Source organism: Amblyomma americanum, unplaced genomic scaffold (assembly GCF_052857255.1).
Source record: "Amblyomma americanum isolate KBUSLIRL-KWMA unplaced genomic scaffold, ASM5285725v1 scaffold_18, whole genome shotgun sequence".
NCBI classification, from domain to species: Eukaryota; Metazoa; Arthropoda; class Arachnida; order Ixodida; family Ixodidae; genus Amblyomma; species Amblyomma americanum.
In genome coordinates, this window is record NW_027526490.1 from 64,095 (window position 1) to 78,815 (window position 14,721).

The following is a 14,721-nucleotide window of genomic DNA, read 5'->3' on the forward strand; positions in this document are numbered from 1 at the left end:
GTCATATTGCAGCGCCGTCACGTGACTAGGTTTGATGGCACATTACATCGCCGTCACGTGACCTGTTATGACGTCACACTCATAGGGTGTCATCACTAATGATACCAGTTAGTCTTAGCATTACCCAATTATATTAATTAGCATTGATTAAATATGTGACGTCATAATCTACGTCGCGTGACTCGTCGGTTCGTGACGTCGCATGGCGCCGTTTCTTGCGGATAGTTTTTTGCGGATATGACCTGGAAAGTGAGCCATCTATGCTTTCGCATTAATAAAAGAAGCCGCTCGCTTCTACACAGACATAAATACAACGTGCCTCTGTTGGTGTACTACAGTCGTCGCAGCTTGTTAATTGTTTTCGAATGCAACATACAAAGGACTGAAAAGAGCATTCTCGCTATGCCGGATAGAGCTAGAAAATCGAAATATACTGATATGCGTCTGCATAACCCTCGCATTGGAAAGTACATCGACGAGTATCGTGAATACCTCCCCCCTCCCCCCAATTTCTGGCAGATGGTGTAGAAGGGCAGTGTTTGTCAATTGCCGGTTCATGCGTGAATGAGCGAGGGGCTTCCAATACGAACAAGTATACACGAAGCTGGTTGCCAAGCATTGACACATATAAAATACTCACAGACTTACTAGTGGTAACCGTGGTAACCTGGTGGCAAGCAGGCCATGTACTCTCTAAGGGTTCATCCCAGATTATAAGCTTCTCCTATAGTGTGCGCATCAATAGTGTCTGTAGACAGCTTATTAAATAATACCATCATAATTATGGCTGTCCTGTCTCACAGGGTTCTCAGAATTGTTTTTAACTGAAAAACTTCTTAATCTCTTTTTGTTTTGTTTTTCGTTAGTTTTGTGAGGTCGAGCAGCCGACCTCAACCTCACAATTTGAGGTTGAGTGAGGTCAGCAGTGGCCTCAGGAAAAGTGAGGTGAGGGCGCCTAAGGAGACCTCAACCTCAACTGATGAGGTTGAGTTTGAGTGAGGTCGGCAAATTCTATTCGAGGTTGAGGTGAGGTCCACATTTTTGAGGTCAGATGCCCACCTCTGGCCGTCATTCCATATATCCATGCCATATCCCACAGTGAAAAAAGTGGGAGAACGGGCGGGCGCCAGGATTTTACTTCGCGCTCCGAAACGTCTGGAAATGATGTGCGCAAAGGTGAACGCATAACATAGAAAAAAAAAACAAGCAAGTTGTTGAAAAAAAGAAAAAAAACGGCCAGAAGCATGTCAGCTGCGTAAATAAAGTAGTGCATTCCGCTCCTCTATCGTGTGGTTCGACATGCATTGGACAAATGGGCAGATGCTTAAACGACAGATTGTGTGAGCATCGGTACAAGACTGAAAATGAGCTTTTGAGCCAGGTAAGTGTTCGCTGTAAGGCTCGTGAATGCGTACCAGACTTCGTCAAGACCCGTGTTGTGGACAGGGCTGAAGATCAGTTAGCCAGCGAAATACTGGAAGCGCTTGAGGTCAAGAAGCGCGGTGAATCACGTGTCAGCGATCCCTCAGTGTGTTTACCGGCGAAGGAGCTCATATACCTTGGGTGTAGACAAAAAAAAAATGGTATTGTATCATGTGTGTTTTGTTTTTTTTTTTGCCCGCGCGCTGTGCATGACGGCGCTGATTTACTTGGTGTTTACCACTTGACCACAGTTTATTGATTATGTGCGGCAAGAATAAACTATCATGATTCTTCACTCATCGATAAACTATCAGTTGTTAGTTGCGCCTACTTGTGTGTCTCGCGTCTTCTCCGGCTGCCGTCAATGTTTTTTTTGCGCCTTTTAGTAATAAAGCGAAAAGTAAGAAGGGCGCGCATTTCCATATCCCAGAAAAATAACAACCGATAAGAGGATGTAAGTGCAAACACACTGAGCAAGCCAGCAGCTTCCCCATTCAGGCAGCTAAACGCACGGCAGGAGTAGCAGGCAGCTGTTCATGTGCGTTTTCAATATCCTATCATCGACACTGTGCAATCACAGCAGCCATTGGGAAACCACTAGCCCATTCCCGTCTCTGGGGATCAAATAGCGAATATGCGCACAAGCCGCAGCCTGTCGCCACCATCTCGAAGGGCAGGCAAGTACTCGTATCCATTTCTGCTACAGAAAGCCGTAACTTCGGGTCAGCAAAGGGTGAAACCTAGCAGCGGTTGCATTAAACTACAGCGCGCGTACACGCTGTTTACGCCTTGTGAAATTACGGCTTATTCGCACTGTATGTACGCCCTTCCCTGCTTCTGGGTTAGTTTCGTACGCGCAAGTAGGAAATTAAGCTTGAAATCTAACAAATGGCACTTGTTTCAAATTTTAGACGTTCAAAAGGTGTATCCAACAAGCCAGGATTGCGCAACATTTAAAAAGAAAAAGTCCCACTTTCTTTACGAATATGAACTTCAAGAAAGAAGCGCGCTATCCTCATCACTTTGTGCGAATCCAAAATAAGCTTGGAGACCTGACAAAAAACAACCGCCTCCACCAGCTAGGTTTCGCACACACGTTCGTCATAAAGATTCAACAGGCATTGCGAGCAGGGAGAGACGCCACTCAACTCAGCAGCGCCGTGAGCGGCCGCTAGAACCGAATATTTGCTGCAGAAAAAAAAAAGTGTCCACGCGTATGCACCGCGGGAACAACAAGTTGCATAATGTATCACACGTGTGCCAGGAGCATGATATACTGAAAACAAAAAAGGGGGGGGGGGGGGATTTTCGCGGCACATGCAACTTTCGAGAGAAAAAAATGGCGAAAGGAAATTAAACTTAAACAAAAATAAAAGCGAAATAATTAGCGGCACTGTGTCGGCGACACCAGCGCCATCCCTATGACAGGTTTCTTCACGAAGAAAATGTCCTCCCAGCAAGCCCGTGGCGTGTCGCGCTACGCCGAAGGTGGGTCAGCTGCAATGTCGCCCTCCGCATCTCTCATGCAGCCGGCTAATGGAAAACACAGAGGTACAATTTAGAAAGATAGACGGACGATTACCGCTGCCTAGACGTCACAGACGATCAGCGAGGTCTGGCAGGCAGCAGCGAACTGTAATCTTGGCGGAGAGAAAACGGGGCACCTGACATAAGCACAACAAGTAACGCTAACATTCTACTGATGTTTTGTCATGTTCATTTCAATGACGCTTAGTGCAAGAACCTGTAGCTGCTACCGCCAACAAACCGGGAAGAAATCTCGAAATGGATGCCAGTAAAGCGGCTGCGAGCGAAGCAGTTCCAAAACAACTCTGGGATAAACTTCCAAGAAAGAACAAAAACGACACTCACAAAAGCGGACAAAAATGCCCCCTCCCCCCCCCCCCCCCCAAAAAAAAAAAAGCGATTACTGGACTACACGAAGCTGCTTCGTGAACATGTGCCTAGGAAATCAGTCCCTTTCTAATCGCAGTGCCTTCTGAACAGCGCAACATTTCACATCAGCTACATGGTCATGCACGCCGCTATGTTCATTCGAACTGACCAGAGACATCTCAGTACGCAGGAATAATAATAATAATAATTGGTTTTTTGGGGAAAGGAAATGGCGCAGTATCTGTCTCATATATCGTTGGACACCTGAACCGCGCCGTAAGGGAAAGGATAAGGAAGGGAGTGAAAGAAGAAAGGAAGAAGGAGATGCCGTAGTGGAGGGCTCCGGAATAATTTCGACCACCTGTGGATCTTTAACGTGCACTGACTTCGCACAGCACACGGGCGCCTTAGCGTTTTTCCTCCATAAAACCGCAGCCGCCACGGTCGGGTTCGAACCCGGGAACTCCGGATCAGTAGTCGAGCGCCCTAACCACTGAGCCACCGCGGCGGGAAGTCAGCACGCAGGACGCCTTCAAATTCAGTAATGTATCGTATTTGCTAGCCCACGAGCAACTGCAAACAGACCCACTAAATGTTTGTGGTCATTTTGGTGGCCGCAATGCAGGTCAACGGGACCGGAAGGCAAAGCGCTACAGTTCTGAGCAATGCAGTTCCAAGTTCACCTACACTCACTCTGTGCACTGATTAGCTGGGTTCCTTTCAACGTAAGCTCGGCCGACGTTCTGCAGCTGTCTCAGGCAGATTGACTACCTCGACGGGCATATGCGCCTAAAACTACGGCTCATATGAATCTTTCATGTCATGGGTTGCTCCTGCAAGCGCCTACTAAATCAATGTGCGTAAGACATCGAACCAACTGGATGTAGACATGGCGGCAGCCTTGACTCGTTTCGTAAATGTCCACACTGGACAAACTAAGATTGCAGGTTCGTTTCATGCCTATAAACTTATTTGCACTAAACATTGTTCGCAAGCATGCCTGCACTATTAAGCCTTAACTTCATGCACACAAAATGTGTTTCGCTTGCGCCTTCTTCGGTAATGACTTCTAGTTTCCTGCGCCGAGCTGCAAACCAGGGTTCGTTTCGGGGCCAGTTTACCAGCCCGGTGTGGCAGCGCGATTATTATTAAGAGGTTCTTCTACTGGGGTAGGTTAATCGGGTGCGGATGCAGTGCTGCCCAAGCGGCCGGCTTTACTTACTCTAGAGGGAACCGCGAAGGCACTCATGCAGCGAGGTTTCGAAACGCGTACCCGACAGGTGGCCCGCGTGCACAACAAATCACAAGTCCAGCCCGCCATGGTGCCTTCCGCCGCCACGCGTAACAACAACAAAAAAAAAAACATGTCACCGTGCCAGTTCAGTGCATACACAAGAAAAAACAACAACCAAATAACCCGCGCGTTTAGTGTGTTTAGAAGATCACGCGTAAAAATGTGCGAAACAGTGACGTATGCACTTGGCAATTGTCGTCGGCGAGACCAATGCATCACCGCCCGTGTCTGGAAGACGGCGGAGCGCCTGTGTTTACGAGCGCTCTGCGCCCCTGGTTGGGCGTATACGGGCTACGAACGCAAGCGTCGTCGTGAATGCCATGCTGGGAAGCACCAGCAAACACGGCTGCAAAATGAACAGCTCTTTATCTCGCTGAGCAAAGCACAAAGCGTGGCCCCTCAACAGCGTCACTGTTCAATCAACGCGGCGAAGTGGCTGTGAATAGACCACAATACCTGTCTGCAACGTTCGATAGCGTTTGCCAAAGCAAACATTTCACTCCTGTCAAACCGCCAGTTTCGGTAGCGCCGGAGACAAAGGCGCAATGTGCACGCAGAGTTGAGTTTCGTTCTAGGAGGAAAATGAGCGGGGAAACAGAGGGTGTATGTATATATATATATATATATATATATATATATATATATATATATATATATATATATATATATATATATATATATATATATATATATATATGGTTTACGGGGGTTTAACGTCCCAAAGCGACTCAGGCTATGAGAGACGCCGTAGTGAAGGGCTCCGGGAATTTCGACCACCTGGGGTTCTTTAACGTGCACTGACATCGCACAGTACACGGGCCTCTAGAATTTCGCCTCCATCGAAATTCGACCGCCGCGGCCGGGATCGAACCCGCGTCTTTCGGGCCGGCAGCCGAGCGCCGTAACCACTCAGCCACCGCGGCGGCTATATATATATATATATATATATATATATATATATATATATATATATATATATATATATATATATATATATATATATATATATATATATATATATATATATATATATATATATATATATGTGTGTGTGTGTGTGTGTGTGTGTGTGTGTGTGTGTGTGTGTGTGTGTGTGTGTGTGTGTGTGTGTGTGTGTGTGTTATCAAGTTCTTCAAAGATAGGTAGGAAGATCACACGTTGAAAAACTCGGTGTTATTTATTCGAGGTTTCGACCTGGGGCCGCCCTTTATATGTATACTCTGATGCAGCACCAACTATAGCCCAGCAACAAGCTTTACTGATCAGCTGCTCGTTGGATGTGTAAAGCCGCCACTGCACGAAACGAGGGCACTTCTGAGTGCTGCCGCTTCCTAGCGACACAAGCGCTGCTGGCGGCTATTTCTCCATGCCGGCATCATTATTCATGCATGACGTGTCCGAGATACTTCGCAAAATAAACAATTCTTGCCCCGACGAGTGTGTTCCCTCTTGTTATTCTTTGCATGTGCGCCGCCGTGCCCAGAACTAAAGAGCGTAGTTCATGCACCGGACCGACAACAGGCTGTTTTCTGACGCCCCGGCAACGGCGCCGCACTCACTCGTCTTCTCTCCTTTTTTTTTCATGATTTCTTAGCCGCCCTCTCGCAAACAGGGCGAAAGAATGGCTTCCTTTTGCTTTCCTTACCACGGTTCTCGTGTCCGTTACGGGCTGCGGAGAGCAGCCGCTTCTTTTGGAACGTGCGGCTGCAACCGCGCTCTCCCTCCCGTCAGCGGCAGGCAGGCTTTATTTTACCTGCTGCTACAATGATCGATGAGCGATAAATGCGTGCTAGCTCCGTCGGCCTCGGCTGTCCGGGCTCCCCTCCCCCGTTCTCGTGCTACCTGTATCACCGGTTGCATATGCGGGCCCGAAACGTTTGACACATGGTAACGCGGGCCAGGGCTCTGCGCTCGTTGCGTGTCTCCTACACACAGACGCGTCTCGGCATTCAGCGCGCATGCTGGGAGCAGGCTCGCGAAGCCTGCGTCACGTACACTTTGCATAGACCGCGCAGCTATGACGTCATGCAAAACGACTGGCGCTGGGCAAGCGGAAATTGAAAGAACACGAAGAACAAGACACCTGCTTCCGTATGCCTCGTCCTCGATGCACTTTCAATTTCATCTACTCTGCTTTCGCTTCTGCCGTCAGCGAAGCCTCTAGCTTCACTAGCTCTGATTTATCATGCATGAAGCATTGGTCTCGCCTTTGCTTTGAAACGTGACCAACAGCGTTAAGCCGACTTCTCGGCCGTGGAAGCGCTATCCGCTCCTCTCCGGCAGAGCTTAGCGAACGTAAAGCGAGCCCCGGGCGCGCAGAAAGAGAAAGTGCACGCACCAGTATCCTGCCCGTGGTGGTCTGTCCCGAGATGAGTTCCCCTGCCCAGTCCTTGGCCTCCGTCATGAACCCGATTTCGGCGGCCCCTTCCCCGGCCTTGCGCTTGGCATCGGCGGCGCCCGGGGCTTTCTTGGCGGTCGGCTGCTTGGGCGCCCCGGGGCTGTACGCGCCCGCCTTCTCCTTGCGGCAGCAGAGGAAGGCCAGGGCGCGCCAGATCAGGATAATGAAGAGGCCCGCCAGGAAGGTGAAGATGCTGGAGAGCAGGAAGCACCACCACTTCCGCTCCCGCATGCACTCCAGCTCGCCCGGCGACATGTTGGGCGCGGGCGACGTCGCCTCGGCAGAAGCCATCGCTGCTCGTGCTCGTCACGCCGCGCATCAGAAGGCGCACATTCGCGCTGGCGGCCCAGCGGGCTCGCACGCTTCGCTCGTAGCTCCTCGCGGCCGCTGCTCGCTGGCGGCAGCCCGTCGTCGGGATCGGCTCCCTCTTCACTGGCGCCGCGGACGCCGCCGCAGCGCCACGGGCCGCAGCACCGCCAGGCGGCGCGCTCGGACCTAGGGACGCGCGGAGGGCTAGGGAGCGCCTCTCCCCCGCGGCGGCTCCATCTTAACGACAGTTAGTTATCGCGCTGGGCGTCTTTGTATACGTTCGCTGTGCGCCCAAGCAGAGGGCGATGCAGCAGGTTATTTTACCTTTGGCTCAGGCTGGCATACGCAGTTTGCTCCTACTTGTCTGCCCGTTGATTTTATACAGCTTGAAAGCGAGGATGGCATTGCATCTTTATGCACAGCGCTCGACGTCTTGACGCAGCGGCTAAACGTAACCAGGGCACAGGTTCAGTCCGTGCCGTAGTCGCCGAATTTCTAATGGAGCGATGTGCACACGCATCCATGCGCTGCAATGACGGTGAGCGCTAAAGAGCACAGAATAAAGTCCTCAATTAAAGTCCAGAGTCCTTACCCACGGTACGAAGTTCATCTCAATGAGTTCATTTTTCAATTTTTTTTAAACGGAGTTATACTAGCTATTTATTATTTTATTTGTCAGCTGCAGGGGATGTTTATCAATTCATCCCAATCCAGGCTCTGCTGCGTAAAGGAGGTAAATGCAGGCGCCTCGAGATTCATTCACCCCAAGATTTGCAGGTACAATGCACTACATCAACTTTGAACAAAAAAAAAGGGCATTTATGGAGCCCGTAGGGACAGCTAGAAAATTACTACGGCTTATAAGCTGATAGCTTTATTAGCTTCATATTGGTTCTATTTCTTCGTTGACAGTCTTTCACGTTACAGTACGTCAACGTTATGCCTCCATTACAGCATTGTTCTTGCTACGCTAGCTATTATGTGTTCCGAAGTGGATGGGGGGAAGAGATGGCTGTGGCTGTTTTCTCTTTTGTAGTCCTTTCTGACTCCCCTTCAAGCACCTTGCCAGGCAAGCAGAGTTTTATTAGTACAGGTTAAGACAGCTGGTCTGCAACCCTGCACTATTGCAGTTCGCCAGCCGTTGAAACTATGATCCGCATAATTCAATCTTGCACACTTACTTCATCGAGAACACGTGTTCCAACAGGAAAATAATGGCAGTTGCGAACGTCAAGATGTTGCAGACATCTTATTTTTGTCCTAATTTCACTCTTTCTAACTTCACATTCGTCACCTATTAGGTGCAGACGAACGTCAAGAAACCTGCACTAAATACGCTTTCTATATTATTATTAACAATACACTGCGGGCACTAAGTCCGAGCACGGTGGGTGTAAAAGTTAGTGAAGTAACTAAGAAGCAACACTTCAAAAAAAAAGGCACAAATAACCATAGCCAGTTACTCCACACAAGTAAATGGTTTAGTTGCCCGATTCAATCTGGTATTGTTCATGGAATATACGAACACTTGTGAGTGTCTGTTTTAGCAAATAGGAGTAAGAAAACTAGGGTGGTAACGGCGTGTTTGTCTAGCAGCTAACGGCATTAAGTATAATGAAGGGTCCAAACAGATTTTGTTATCTAATAAGAGAGGCAGAAATTCTTACCTGAAATTTTTTCTTCGAAGTTCAAGTCGTTCTATTTTGTTCATTTTCATGAAAGTGGTGGTGGAGTCAGTCTTTGCATAATTATTAAAGATAAACCTAACAGCTCTTGTCTGCATTCTTTCTAGATTTTTAAATCTTAGATTTAGTACACGGGTCCCACACAATGCACGCATATTCGAGTTAAGGTGCACGCAAAGTAGCTTAATGTTAGAAAGGACATTTCTCAGTTTATGTTTTGCAGCACAATTTGCGAAATGCGCAAAAGCAAATACAGCTTATAGGAAAATTTCACGGTAGGTTGCTCGTTATTGTTACACCTAAGTACTTGTGGTTAGTTATCTGTTCATGAAGGAACGAACCTAAATATATGTGTAGAAATGAGGTATGTGTTTCCGTGTTATCTGAAGATACACAGTTTTGCTCCCATTCAGAACCATGCCCCATTGGTCGCACTAGTTCAAAAAATTGTTCGCAGCGTCGTTCAGGTCATTCTGATTGTCCTTATTTGTAACTTCTCTGAATAAAACACGATTAATCGTCGCGAACAATCGCATATGCACCGATGGGCTAACCGCTTGGACAATACCGTTTATATACAAAAGAAAAAGCAGAGGGACCAATACACTTCCCTGCGGAACACCGGATGAAACAGGTAGAAAGCGCGAACATTGCCAACCCACTTCGACAAACTGACTGCCGTCATTTGAGCAGGCCGGTGTTCATGTTACAAAAATATCAGGAATGCCTTTTTTTTCATTTTTAGAATTAGGTTATCACTTTGTATACTTGCTAAAATCTCCCCCCCCCCCCCTCAAATTGCGTCAATTTGGCCCGTTTTATGTATACGGAATGCGAATTAATTAATTACGGTAATCAGTTCTGTTACCGTCGAGCAGCCCTTTCTGAACCTATACTTTTTTCCTTTCTGTTGTTTCTTACTTGTGGAAGTCGACTTCCGAAGCCGACAAAGCCTAGAAATTTATTCGGCAGCATGTTTGCTGCAGGTTTTATTTTTTGTGGTCCTCACCTTGAAGCCTGATGTATGACCCCTTCTGTGTGTCTCAGTCTTGTTGTTGATCGACTTCAGGGACGGCACAGCAGTAGGTCGACTACATTACAGGACAGAGTCCGAGCAGTTTTTCGTCGCACGTGACCCTTGCTAAGGAGATGTTCAGTAGCCGATCACTCATATACTCTGCTGCTGACACTGAAGTAAAAGTTACAGTCTGCGTCAGCGAATCAGCTGCCAAGTTTTCGAAGCCTTTTGCGCGCTAGTACGGTGTGTGATTCGTTGGCATTTTCGATATCGTACACTAGGCAATCACGACTGCCGGACTGCCGCGTTTGAGCCAATCCTGAACCGTTCTTGCGGGCTAAATGGTTTGATATTTCGGTCCCTGGTTCGCTGGTACTTTCGCTTCGCTGGCAAAAGAAGTTTGAGATAGAGCATAGTTGTACAGTCCTCCAGCCAGGCGTATAAATTGTGCTTGTATATCGTTCTTTACGCGTTGTGTGCATAATTCTTTCTTCGCACGCTGTCATGATCAGTACTATGTGCAGTGCTTTGTGCGTAAGTCGAACTGATGTGCGAACAAGAGAACCTTCGTTTCAGGAAATCTTCGCGTCGTCATTAAATCAACCCCACAAGCACCTAAGCCTCAAATGCAATGGGGCTTGGAAATGTAGAGTTTGCATCACTTTTGCGTAGAGGGCTCGAGCAGTGCTCACAAATAATAAAAATGAAATTAGCCAGCAGTCCATTATTTCCGGGTAAAAAGCTCGTGCCCAGTTGTTCTATGTGGCTCTCCTTTCCGCAAGCGTTGCCCCTATGCCCTAGAAATTACGGCAAGGTGTGCTTTGTTTACAGGGCAGTGCACCCCTCGAGTGCTCTACACAAGGGTAGAGTGCTCGAGACTGTTCATCTTCTCACTCTTCAATTATGCGTATGTTGCTTCTAATTTGTTTTTTTATATAAGCATAGCCTACAACGCTGCCTGGTTTAATTGAGCATATACTCAACACTAAGAGGAAAGTTTATTGCTTTGACCTCTTCCTACAGACTGCTGGTAAGAGGAGCAAACAATTCTTGATTTCAATCATTAAAACTAGTGTAATCAGTATGAACAAAGCATATTTCTAATAAAAAATATACTGTGAGCGCTTTTCGCGAACTTTCACCTCTTTCATCTGTATATCCAAATCATCATCATCGTCGCTTGCCTGGGCTCCGGGGAGCCCGCGCTGTGTGCCCGGCTGTTCCCGAATAAAAGACGCCTGTGCAAGCGGTGGCTCACAAGTGGTGGAGGTGCTATTTGTATCGCCTACCTCTCGCTTCGGACCCGTCTTTCGCTTTCCCTGGAGCTCCGATCAGGCCATCTTTTGCGTCTGCAGCCCTCAGGTATGGAGGAAGGCAACGGAACGCGCTCACCCCCGTCGCCTTCCCCGGCTGCTGCGGCTGCCCCAGCCTGGACCATCACCAGCCGTCAACGCGACCCTCAGATCTTCGCCGGACTTCGTAGCGACGACGTCGACGACTGGCTCGACAACTACACCAGGGTCAGTACGTTCAACCGGTGGAATGACACCCACAAGCTGCTGAATGTCGTCTTCTACTTGACTGACGTCGCAAAGACTTGGTTTCTTAATCACGAAGATGACATCGCCGACTGGCCTATATTCACACAGCAGCTGCGGCAAATTTTCGGCACGCCGACAGGCCGCTCTGAGCTAGCCAAGAAGAAGCTTGCCGCGCGGCTTCAGCAGCCTGGGGAGTCCTACACCTCTTACATTGAGGACGTTCTTGCTCTTTGCCGCCGCGTTAGTGCTGACATGCCTGAGTCGGAGCGCGTTCGCTACAGTCTTAAGGGCATTGGAACTGTTGCTTTATATCTCAGAACCCGTCTAGCGTATCTGCCATTACCTCCACATGCCAGCGCCCGGATGAGCTGCAGTCATGCCGCCTTCAGCCAGACCCCAGTGATGGCAGCGTCCTCTTCGATGGGAACCTCCGTTCCGTCATCCGTGCTCTGATACGCGAGGAACTCTACGGGCAGCCTACCACTCTCGGCCCTCCCACCTTTAATATCCCGCCTGCTACACCTGACTTGCGGAGCGTCATCAAAGATGAGCTGGCCGCTTTCACCTGCGCCGTAGCCCCTGTCACCCCTCAGACGCCTTCTCGCCCGCCCACCTATGCCGACATTGCCTCGAGGCCACCCGCCCCGATCCCTACGTCTACTCCAACGCCTGTCTGCGGTCACGTGGCTGCCGTGGCTCCGTGTCCTCCAGCAACGCCTTATGCTCCAGCCTGGCGTACTCCCCGTCCTACTTGCTACTACTGCGGGATCCGCGGTCATGTCTCACGCGTCTGTTGCCGGCGACAGCAAGATGTACGACGCGGTTATGCTGCTTTCGAACGTGCACCTGTGCGCCAGCCTGATACTTCCACCTCGCCGTTCTCCCAAATTTACCGTCGCTCCCCCTCGCCTCCAAACTCTCAGGATATCACTCGGTCCTCCCGTTCTACTCGCCGCCGCTCCCCTTCACCTTTTCGCCGCTCATCACCTCTTCGTCCCGCCTCGCAGCCCTTCGCTCCTAGCCCGGAAATCTAAACGAAGCAGTTATTGGAGGGAAAGCTGCTTGCCGTGCGAACTCTAAAATTCCTCCTGACCGCCCGTCGAATATGTTGACAGTGTGTGTTGAAGGGGTGTGGACTCAAGTTCTCATAGACACGGGTGCCGCTTTCTCCGTCATTCACCTTGCCCTGTGTTCCCGCCTGCGCAGTCACAACTCCATACACCGGTTCGCCTCTCCGTGGAGCCAACGGCACGCTCATCCACCCCACTGGCCAATGCACTGTGCGTGTTTTCATCGCTAACCAGCGCTATCATATTGAATCCGTTATCCTCCCATCCTGCGTTCATCCGATAATCCTGGGGTGGGACTTTTTGTCGTCTTCTGCCCTCATCTCTTGAAACGACCGCCTTATCCACATAGCAGATCCAGACTTGGCACCCTGGTCTGACTGTTCGCCACCACGTGTGGTCGCTGCTGTCGACTTCGCCCTGCCCCTGGCTGTGAACAGCTCATCCTTACAACTTTAGACTTCGCTTTTGACGGCGATGCCTTAGTCATGCGTTCGCCACGCTGGACCTCCCAAGGCAACGCTCTTGCCTCTTGCCTCACATCTTTCGTCAGTGGTTGCGCGGTCATCACGGCGCTGAACACTACCAGCCAGTCCATGTTACTACCCAAAGGCGCTACTATTGGTTTCCTGTTTGAGGGCGCACCTATCCCTCTCGACACCGACCCGATTTCATGTGCTGTGCTACCAGCTGATACTCCCGCTCCGTGTTCTTCCTCTGCGCTCGCAGCCGCCATCAGCGCTGACCTTACGTCTGAGCAGTCGACAGCCTTACTAGAAGTTCTTATGACCCACCAGAAATCCTTTGATGTGTGCACATCCGCTTTAGACCAGACTTCTGTAACGTCCCATCGCATAGAGACGGACGGCGCTGTCCGTACCGCGTTTCCGCATCTGAGCGCAAGATCATTGAGGACCAGGTTGCAGACATGCTTTCGAGCCACATCATTCGACCGTCTGCAAGCTCCTGGTCATCTCCTGTCGTTTTCGTCCGTAAAAAAGATGGCTCAATTCGTTTCTGCGTGGATTACCGTGCCCTTAACAAGATAAACCATAAAGATGTCTACCCGCTCCCTCGCATCGACGACGCGTTGGACTGCCTCCAAGGCGCTGAGTACTTTTCAAGCCTCGACCTCCGCTCGGGCTATTGGCAAATCCCCATGCACGAATCAGACAAGGAGAAGACCGCATTTGTGCCCCGGACGGTCTTTACGAATTCAATGTGATGCCTTTCGGACTGTGCAATGCCCCGATTTGAGCGCATGATTGACACCGTGCTACGGGGCATGAAATGTAAGACCTGCCTTTGCTATCTGGACGACATTATCATCTTTTCGTCCGACTTCTCCCAGCACTTGCACCGTCTCAACGCAGTTCTCACGTGCCTTGCGAAAGCCGGTCTTCAATTAAATACCAAAAAGTGCCACTTTGCCGGAAAAAGTATCAAAGTACTCGGCCACATCGTTAGTAAGGCCGGAATCTGACCTGATCCTGAAAAAATTGCCGCTGTCCTCAGTTTTCCTCGCCCCCAGCGCCTGAAAGAGCTTCGCAGCTTCCTGGGCTTAGCGTCCTACTTCCGTCGTTTCATACGTAATTTTGCATCCATAGCGTCCTCTCCATAAACTATTGACTTCTGAGACGCTTTATCTGTGGTCCACTGAATGCGAGGAGGCCTTCCAAGCCCTCAAGCAGACGCTCACTTCAACGCCTGTGCTTCGCCATTTTGATGAGGCAGCCCCCACCATTCTCCATACCGACGCCAGTGGACAAGGCCTTGGCGCTGTTCTCTTACAACGCAACGATGCCAACCAAGAGCATGTTGTAGCGTACGCCAGCCGTTCTCTTACTACAGCTGAGCGTAACTACACCATAACAGAGCAAGAGTGTCTCGCCATTGTTTGGGCAATCCAGAAATTTCGCCCCTACTTGTACGGCCGTCACTTCACCATTGTCACCGATCATCACGCGCTCTGTTGGCTGTCGACACTGAAGAACTTGTCTGGCCGTTTGGGTCGCTGGGTGCTACGTCTTTAGGAGTACACCTTCGCTATCACCTACAAATCCGTGAGAAAAAACTCGACGCTGACGCCCG

At 49.7% G+C, this 14,721-nt stretch overlaps 1 pseudogene; it reads right to left on the reverse strand.

The window, feature by feature from the left end:
• Window positions 1-6,950: 6,950 nt before the first annotated feature.
• On the reverse strand, window positions 6,951-7,427 carry LOC144111929 (calcium-activated potassium channel slowpoke pseudogene; annotated as a pseudogene).
• Between the last annotated feature and the right edge of the window lie 7,294 nt (window positions 7,428-14,721).